The sequence below is a fragment of the Prionailurus viverrinus genome, unplaced genomic scaffold, assembly GCF_022837055.1.
Source record: "Prionailurus viverrinus isolate Anna unplaced genomic scaffold, UM_Priviv_1.0 scaffold_48, whole genome shotgun sequence".
Classification (NCBI taxonomy): domain Eukaryota; kingdom Metazoa; phylum Chordata; class Mammalia; order Carnivora; family Felidae; genus Prionailurus; species Prionailurus viverrinus.
Genome location: NW_025927611.1, coordinates 1,870,262 through 1,877,738, shown reverse-complemented (window position 1 = coordinate 1,877,738; position 7,477 = coordinate 1,870,262).

Here is a 7,477-nt window from a genome sequence, read left to right as displayed (position 1 = left end):
CGCGCCCGCCAAGTCCCCGCGAACTTGGGCGGCGGCGGCGGCGGCGAGGCGGCGGGCGCGCGGTGACAGGTGTAAGCCCGGCCCCGCGGGGCGCAGCGCGCGGCCGGCCGAACGCGGGCGGCGGGGGGCGCGGGGGCGAGCGCGGGGCGGGGACCGGGAGGGGGAGGAGGGAGGCGAGGCTGCGGCGCGGGGCTCCTGCGCGCGACCCCTGCGCCCCCCGCGCTGGCCTGGGGGGCCCCGGCGCCATGGCGCGCTTTGCTGGCTCCCGCGTCCCTCTCCCCGCGCCGCCCCTGCTCGTGGGCGGGGGTCCCCCGCCTTCGTCTTTCCGGAGCCCCCTCCCCGCGCGCCGCGGCTGGCGCGCTGCGCTGTCATTACAGAGGAAGGGCCGGGTTGGGGAGGGGGGTTGCGGGTGGGCCGGCGCACCCCTCTTTTCTTCTCTTTCCTGGGGAGGGGGCTGCGCTGTTGCGTCCAAGTGCCTGGTGACGCCGGGCAGGAGGGGGTGCGAGGGTCTCGGGGCCCAGGAGCAGGCGGACTGCAGACCCAGACAGACGCAGGGCTTACATAAGGGGAAGGGGGCTCCCTGTTGCAGCGTAAACAGACGAGGGGCCCAGCAGGTGCACCTCCTGGCGCAGGGGTCCCTCCCGGGTCCTGCGGCTTCCCAGCGAGCCGCCTCCCCCCCACCTTGCATCCTGGGTCGTGGGGACTTGGGGAGGGACCGTGCCCCCGCCTGTCTCTCTCCCGCGCTCTGTCTCTGTCTCTGTCTCTCTCTCTCTCTCTCTCTCTCTCACACACACACACACACACACACACGTGTCCTGCCGCCTGGGCTCCATTTATGACTGACGCCTGGTGGGCACTTGCCCAGGACAGTCAGTAAACAGAGGAGACTCTGGGAGCCCCCCAAAGGCTGATGCAGAATTCCTGGCCAAAGCGGAGGTTGCCACCCAGCTGGGCGTCCGGAAGGCTCAGGGTCCCCAGATGCAGCGACTTGGGTGCACCCCCTGCGGCCTGGTCGGGGAACCCGTGCCAGGCCAGCAGCAGAAGAACCCCACAGCCTTACCACCCAGGCCGGAGGCCCAGTGGCCATTCTTGCCTCCAGCGCACCGGGCCCCCCACACCGGTGACCAGGGGCTGGGCCACCGGCTTTGACCCAACTTGTCCTGTGCAACCAATGAGCTGTGGCAGAAAGGCAGGCATCGACCCCGTCCCTGATTCCCCTTCGAGACCCCCAGGGGCTCCAGCGTCTGGTGCGTGAGCCCGGGACTCCCTCCAGGTCCTCAGGCATCATCCTTGACCTTCAGAGCCGAGCTCCAAGAAGGCACGAGGCCGGGAGACAGCAGCCCCGCAGACAGGAGCCGAGTGAGGCTACGCGTGTCCTGATGTAGGGGCTGCGGCCCAGAGACTGCTCTCCTCTCCCCCGCACCCAGCGTGCCGGGAAGGGGGGTCCACGTTCCCAATGGGGGCACCAGCAGCTCCCCGCAGCCACAAGGGCACCTGCAGGGGGCTTTTCTTTGTCTCTGCAGTCTGGGACAGGGGGTCGTGTGCAGAAACGGGGCTGAAGGCAGGTCCTTGCAAGTTCAAGGAGCCAGCCCAGCCGCACGTGGAGTCAGGGGGGTTGCTTTGCCATAAATACATACACACGCATCCGCAGGGAGGGGTAGGGATCGGCCACGACCTGTCTGCTTGGGCCGCGATGCTCTGCCTTCTCCCAGAGTCCCAGCTTCTGATTTTGAGGAGAACCTCGATTACCAGCCGTATGTGTCCACTGGTGGAAGGAAGAAGAGAAAAAAGGTGCACACAGACCCACACGCACACGCAGAGACCCACACGCACGGTTTCTATGCGTCACGGGGCCGCTAGGGATGACAGCCAGAGTTTCTGAGCTTGTGCGTTAAACTGGGTGCCGTGTGCAGGATCTGCGAGGGGCCCCCGACGGAGTGCAGACCAAGAAGGAATACGTCGGGGGAAGAAAACCTTTCCCAGGCGTCCCAGGAAGTGCATCAGAGTCCCTTGCTGGCCCAGTGGGATTGGATCCCCGGTGTCAGGGGATGAAGTCCAGGCACGCCCCCTGTTTTGCAGACCTGAGTCAGTGTGCCTGTTCTGGTCCCTGTGCTTCCTGTAAGCCCATCCCCCCTCCCGCACCCCCGAGCAGCCTTGCCAGGGAAGGAGAGCCGTGACCGCCAACCCCTCCCCGCCTTGAAATGCACGACCTAGCCCGGGGTCTGCCAGCGTCGGACGCAGCCGGCCCCGGGCCACCTGCTTCCCAATGCTTACACGCTCCCAGGCTCCTGGGTCACACGCCTGGCTTCGTCGGAAAGCCTCCGTCGCTTGGGGGCTCCTTGTGAGCCCCCACTTTTCATGCCATTTCTAACCTGGTGCCTGATGTCCCCGTGCTATGCAATCCTGCACCGGGATACACATTTGGTCTTGATGTGCGTGCATCAGGGACTTCTGGACCCCCGTCCTGCACTCAGGCGGGATCTCAGGGCCGTGGCTTTGTCCGGGGCGCGTGGTTGGTCCTTAAAGCAGAGATGAGGAGCCACCAGGGTTCTGCCTGTGGCTCAACACTGCTCGGTGTGCCCTCGCTGGAGGCCTCCGGACGGGCATGGGGGGGGGTCTGTGGATCCCCTGGTCCCCTCGTGAGCCCGTGCACCTGTGGCCGCAGCCTTTGTGTGCAAAGCAACCTGCGAATCCAGCTCAGATGCTGTGGGGTGCCTCCAACTTTACAAAGTAGAGTTGACGTGCCTTTGCGGAAACGTTTCCGAGAGTACAGATCACCGGCCAGCCGAGGATGGGAGAGGCGATTCGGGAGACACAACCTGCAGGCGTGACCCGTGGGGAGAGCTCCAGAGTGCGGCTGAGGCATCGGGGGGTGCAGACGGTCAGGGACGGGGGCACGGGGGGCCGGGAGCTGGCCCGTGCACTTTCCTTTGTGTTGCAAGGGAAGAAATAAATGTTCTTGATCAAGGAAAGTGAGCAAAGACGGTCTGTTTACGGGAGACAAGAAGGCGCATGAGGCTGACGAGCTGGTTTTCACGTTAGGGCACAGTTTCATTTAGAAACGTTTGGACGAGGGGACCCTGGGGTTTGGGCCAGGCATGCGGGGGCGGGGGGAGGCAGGGAAGGTCCCCTAGGGACCAAAGTCTCCTACGTGACCCGTGAAAAGAGTCCAACGATGTCTCCACGACTGACTCTCTTGGCTGAGCGCCTATCAGCCACCGGCCGGCCAGACCTTGGTGTGGACCCCCGGCCAATGACCGCCGGCACGTCGGCGAACCGAAGAGAGTGTGGTTTCCTGAATGTATTTCACGTCTCCGGGCGAATCCTAGAGCGAGTTGGGACAGGTCCAGCGTTTTATACAGCAGCCTGCACATCTTTCTGAGTGTTTTTGGACCGTATTCTCCCTGGCTTGCCTCGATGGCCTAACGTAAGCCAACAGCTTGCCTTTGAACGCTAAAACCTGTATATATAAATATACATTTTATCATCGGAGGAAGCGTGCCCAAATCCTGCACAATGCACTCGATTGCCTTTGGAGAGAATGGTTTGATCTTGCAGACCTGGACCTCCCCCCCCCCCGCCCGGGGTCTCCAGGCCGTGGCAGGCAACGAAAGGCCATGAAGGGAAATCGGTACTTTGCCCAATAGCGGGACAGGACGCGAATGTTCAGAGAGGATTTGGCCTTGGCTGTTCCAGGCCCACGCGGGTCTGGGCTTGAAGACGTGCCTTCTTGTTGGTTACTCAGATCAGTTCCAACTCGACACGGGGCAACCCAGTGGCGACAGCCAAGGTTTCATGGAGATGTTTTTGTTAATTTAACTTCCTGTTCCTGGGGCGCCCCTGGGTGGCTCAGTAGGTTAAGCATCCGACTTCAGCTCAGGTCACGATCTCACGGTTCATGAGTTCAACCCTTGCATCAGGCTCTGCACTGACAGCTCAGAGCCTGGAGCCTGCTTGGGATTCTGCGTCTCCCTCTGTCTCTACCCGTGCCCTGCTTGTGCTCTCTCTCCCTCTCTCTCTCTCTCTCTCTGTCAAAAATAAACACCGTCATGGTGGCCCCAGGGCCCTGGTTGTATACTCTATATTGTCTCTGTTGGCATGTGTCTTTTTTTCATTTTATTTTGTTAAGTTTAATTATTTATTTTGAGAGAGACAGAGACAGGGTGAGCCGCGGAGGGGCAGACGGAGAGGGAGAGAATCCCAAGCAGGCTCCACACCGTCAGCACAGAGCCCGACGCGGGGCTCGAACTCCTGAACCTCGAGATCATGACCCGAGCCGATACCAAGAGTCAGGCGCGTCACCAGCTGAGCCAGCCAGGCGCCCCTGGGCTACGTCTCTTTGCGGCTTTGGGAACCCAATGCAAAAAGGGGCGGTGGGGAACACGCAGGCCTGGGGAGGCAGGGGCTCAGGCAGAAAATGCTGCCTCGATGACCCTCCTGGGGTGTTTCCCGTGTGTGAAAATAGTTCACGTGAAGCCGGTGCTTTTGAGGTGCAGCGTCCTTCTCCCTCTTGTCCAAGCGGAGAGCTGGCGGGGGGCGGGGGGTCCGCAGGACAGACTCACCTCTGGGCTTTGAACCCTGGGGCACAGTTCTGGAACCAATCCCGAGCCCCTAGATAATCATGTTGTAGTTCTGCAAAGGTGTGCATGTGGGTCAGACGGAGGTGGTCGCCTTCCACACGAAATCTAGCCTGGGGGGGGGGCGGTGCAAGGCAGAGTTGGGGGGTCCCTCGAGGGGTGCGTTAGAAAACGCATCCTGGCAAGTGTTTGGTGTTCTCCATCGTGTCCAGGGTGCATCGATGTGCTCTTGGCGGGTCGTTTGGGGCTTTTTTTGTTTGTTGTTTTTTTTACGATGGCTGCCCCCCCCCCCGGAGGGAGTCCCCGTCCGGCCGGTTGGCAATGTCCCCCGTCCCTTGGTTTCCTGCGGGGAAGGGAAGGATGATAGGGAGGGGCGCCGCGGTCATCAGCGGGAGGGGTTGGCCGGGACACAGACCCGGGGTGAGGGTCTCCGTGGACGCCGCCGATGCCCAGGGAGCGCTGAGCGCTTTGCGCCTGTCGCGCGGCTCCACCTAGTGGCCGCCCGCCTCTCAGGCCCCGGTCAGGCCCGGGGGCTGGCGGAGGCCCTGTTGGAAGACCGGCGCCCGGCGCCCGCGCACCTGCTCTGGGTGGCTGTGCCCGGAGCGCACCTGCAGAGGCGGGAAGCCACGGTGAGAACAACAACAATCCTGGGCCTCCTGACATGTCCACGGGTGAACTAACAATCGCCATGGTGACGTTTGCCTCCTTCCCTCCTTCCCTCCTTCCCTCCTTTCCTCCTTCCTCCCTCCCTCTTTCCTCCCTCCCTCCTTCCCTCTTTCCTTCCTTCCTTCCTTCCTTCTTCCTTCCTTCCTTCCCTCCCCTCCCTTCCTCAACGGCCCTCAAAGGACCTGCACTCACCCTCAGGACATCTCCAAATGGCTTGCTCTCTCGGCGGGTGCCTCTCTGGAACCCAGCTCCTGTCCTCGCTGTCCACACACCGTCTGTTTTCTGACACTCGGCTGGAATTGACGTCTCAGGACACACCCATTTCCCAGACAGATGGGGACCCCGTGATGGGAGGTTTCCCGAGGGCTCGTGCTGTGATCCTCACCCAGCTTTCCCGGCCCCACAGCGTCCTTCGCGACCCTGTGCTTCTGTGGGGAGTGCGGGCCCTGCCCCTTGGGGGGCGCGGTCCTTCCTCTTTGCGCAGTTAGCGGGGGTGGGACGTGCTGTGTCCCCGCAGCGTCCCGCACCCTCAGAACCCCCACTTTGCATTCTGCCCCTCGCCGTGCAAAGTCGGGCCCTTGTCCCCCCCGGCCAGTCCGCTGGGGTCGCCTGCAGCCCGAAATACAGGCGAGTGCACGACTTTTCCGTGCGCTGTGCACGTGGGGAGGTGCACAGGGAAGGCGATCCCCGCGACGTCGGGTTTGCAGCGAGGAAGGGGTCAGGACGGATCACACAGATACGATGTCGACGGCAGGGGAACATAGGCCCGTCCACGGACACCAGAACGGGGCAAAACCCAGCCCCTGAGTCGGGAGGTTGTCCTAGGGGCCTGGAAAGACGCGGCGGCCGCTGTCAGGACGCTGGTTCAGCCATCCCGTGCCTCTTAGAAGTGCCCAGAAGCAGGCCCTGAGACCAGCACTGGGGTGCAAGGAAGTCAGGCGGGCCATTGATGGGGCCGGGACCTCATGCGGAAACAGGGTCTTTGCAGATGTGAGGAAGTGAAGGATCTGAGGTGAGCTCATCGGGAATCGGGCTGAATCCCAAGGCGCAGATGTGCTTCTAAGGGACACAAGAGGAGAGACACAGACAAGACCAGAACCAAGTGAAGGCAGACGCACGGACAGGAGGGACGCAGCCACAAGCCCAGGGCCACCTGGAGGCCCAGAAGCTGGAAGAGGGAGGAAGGACCCTTCCCTGGAGCCTCTGGAGGAAGCACAGCCCTGCCCCACCTGGACCTCAGTGGCCCTGCCCTGCCTGGATCTCAGGGGCCCTGCCCGGCCTGGATCTCAGCAGCCCTGCCCTGCCTGGATCTCAGTGGCCCCGCCCCTCCTGAATCTCAGTGGTCCCGCCCTGCCTGGATCTCAGTGGCCCTGCCCTGCCTGGATCTCAGTGGTCCTGCCCTGCCTGGATCTCAGGGGCCCTGCCCTGCCTGGATCTCAGTGGTCCTGCCCTGCCTGGATCTCAGTGGCCCTGCCTGGCCTGGATCTCATTGGTCCTGCCCTGCCTGGATCTCAGCGGCCCTCCCCTGCCTGGATCTCAGTGGTCCTGCCCGGCCTGGATCTCAGCGGCCCTGTCCTGCCTGGATATCAGTCGCCCTGCCCCTCCTGTATCTCAGTGGCCCTGCCCTGCCTGGATCTCAGTGGCCCTGCCCTCCTGGATCTCAGTGGTCCTGCCCCTCCTGGATCTCAGAGGCCCTGCCTTGCCTGGATCTCAGGGGCCCTGCCCCTCCTCGATCTCAGGGGTTCTGCCCCGCCTGGATCTCAGTGGCCCTGCCCTGCCTGGATCTCAGTGGCCCTGTCCCGCCTGGATCTCAGTGGCCCTGCCCTGCCTGGATCTCAGCGGCCCTCCCCTGCCTGGATCTCAGTGGTCCTGCCCTGCCTGGATCTCAGGGGCCCTGCCCTGCCTGGATCTCAGTGGTCCTGCCCTGCCTGGATCTCAGTGGCCCTGCCTGGCCTGGATCTCAGTGGTCCTGCCCTGCCTGGATCTCAGCGGCCCTCCCCTGCCTGGATCTCAGTGGTCCTGCCCGGCCTGGATCTCAGCGGCCCTGTCCTGCCTGGATATCAGTCGCCCTGCCCCTCCTGTATCTCAGTGGCCCTGCCCTGCCTGGATCTCAGCGGCCCTCCCCTGCCTGGATCTCAGTGGTCCTGCCCTGCCTGGATCTCAGGGGCCCTGCCCTGCCTGGATCTCAGTGGTCCTGCCCTGCCTGGATCTCAGTGGCCCTGCCTGGCCTGGAT